Source organism: Pogoniulus pusillus, chromosome 27 (genome assembly GCF_015220805.1).
Source record: "Pogoniulus pusillus isolate bPogPus1 chromosome 27, bPogPus1.pri, whole genome shotgun sequence".
In the NCBI taxonomy this organism is placed as follows: domain Eukaryota; kingdom Metazoa; phylum Chordata; class Aves; order Piciformes; family Lybiidae; genus Pogoniulus; species Pogoniulus pusillus.
In genome coordinates, this window is record NC_087290.1 from 16,385,770 (window position 1) to 16,387,472 (window position 1,703).

The window sequence follows — 1,703 nt, forward strand, 5'->3', positions numbered from 1 at the left end:
TCTGCTCAACTCCTTCAACAGGATCCAACAACATACAAATAAAAGGAGATCGATTGGCTTGCCTATACTTAAGTTCTGCTCAATTGGAATACAGTCATTATTAGCTAGCAGATTTTCTCTTAAGCCTCCCCACCCTGTAGCCCCAGCAAAGCCACAGGACAAACGCGACGACCTCCTCAGCATTAAAAGTCGGCGTAGCCTGTCACTTTTCCTCAGCTGTTTTAATGGAGGCACTCAAACATCACTTGAAAAGACCTCTTCCGTTAAGTTACTAAGGACGATTCGACGATCCGGGGCACCTAACTTACAGAGACAAGCGCTCTCGTACACGAGACAATGGTAGCCGAACAACAGCGGGTGGCATCTATTTGAGTACAACCGGCCGCTGGCAGGCCCAGAGCCGGAGCCGCGCACCGCCTGATCCCACGCACGGGCGGAGCGAGTGGACGCCGAGGATGAACTTTCCCTTGCAGCGGGTAAAGCCTTACAGAGAGAGAGGGTGGAATGGAAACCTTCCCCCGAGAGCAGCTACACCCTGGAGAAAGGTGAAGGAAGAGACAAGCGAGAGCCTTCCTCAGCGGCAGCTACACCCTCCTGCGTGAAGTGAGTGTGGGACGGGAAATGGGAAGGAACGCAGCACCGACGGCATTGTGCAGGAAGGGGGAGGGCAGCGCGGACTCTCCGCGGCCGCCACGGCTTCAGCCAGCCTGGTCCGCAGCCAAACCCCACAGGAATGCAGCGCGGTCACATGACCTCCGGCGGACGTGCAACTCCCTTCCCTCTCCAGGGACACCCTGCGCCATCTTGGACTGACGCAGTTACAAAAGCAGGCACGAGTTGCTCCTCTTTGTCCCCGCTCCTGTCCTTACAGTCCCAGCACTGTTTGGAAAGGAGAAGCCAAAGCCTGGTCCTGCTTTCCTTAGCATCAGCTCTTCCAGGATGCCTCACCCGCGAAATCCTCCCTCGCCCTAGGATCATGGCGCCCGTTTTCTCCCTTTGCATCAGCCTCCCGCGTCAGTTCCCGAACCCTGCCCAGCTGCAGCTGCCCCTGCTGCAGGATGATGTCAGCGCCAGCCAATCAGGGTGTGCCGGGCCATAACGGCCGCCCTGGCTATTGGCTCCCGCACAGCTCCCTCCCCACGCCTCACTCCGTCTCCGCCGCGGTTCGTTGCGGAATTGCAGCCAAGGCACAAGTGGGGGAGGGGAATAGAAGAGGAAGGAAAAAAAACCCTACACAAAAAAAAGCCCGACAACCAAACCCACCAAGACGCCAGCCGCCATTTCGCGCGACAACAGGCAGAACCCGAGCGAGCAGCCCCAGCCAAGCGCCCTAAGGAGAAAGAGAGAAACAAGAGACACACGCACAAGAAAGTTAGACAGGAAAAAATACCCGTAGACTCCGCCATGGTCACAAGACGTTTAATCGCCCCCCTCCTCCCTCAGACTCAATGCCCCATTACAGCCGCCTCCTCTGCGTCCAACCAGCTAGCAGATCCCTTCACCTTGGCTCCCTCCTGCCGCAGCAGCAGCTGTTTAGAGCCTCAAACTCTCTCTGCCCAAGGTGTGTGTGGGACGCTAGTCTATGGCGCTGCTGCTAACTGCTTCTCCGGTCGCCGAATTGTGGCGGCTCCATCGAGGCAACGTTAAGAGCTGCCAGGTCAGCTTTTATCTGGTGTCCCGAGTTTGCGCACTGAAGTAGGCTC

General features: G+C 57.2%; 1 long non-coding RNA gene across 1 annotated transcript; it reads right to left on the minus strand.

The window, feature by feature from the left end:
- Positions 1 to 206: 206 nt before the first annotated feature.
- LOC135187342 (uncharacterized) lies at positions 207 to 1,332 on the minus strand. The gene is made up of 2 exons (XR_010307318.1): positions 1,264 to 1,332; positions 207 to 879 (listed from the first exon to the last, which is right to left on the minus strand). It is a non-coding gene; the product is annotated as an uncharacterized LOC135187342 (long non-coding RNA).
- Between the last annotated feature and the right edge of the window lie 371 nt (positions 1,333 to 1,703).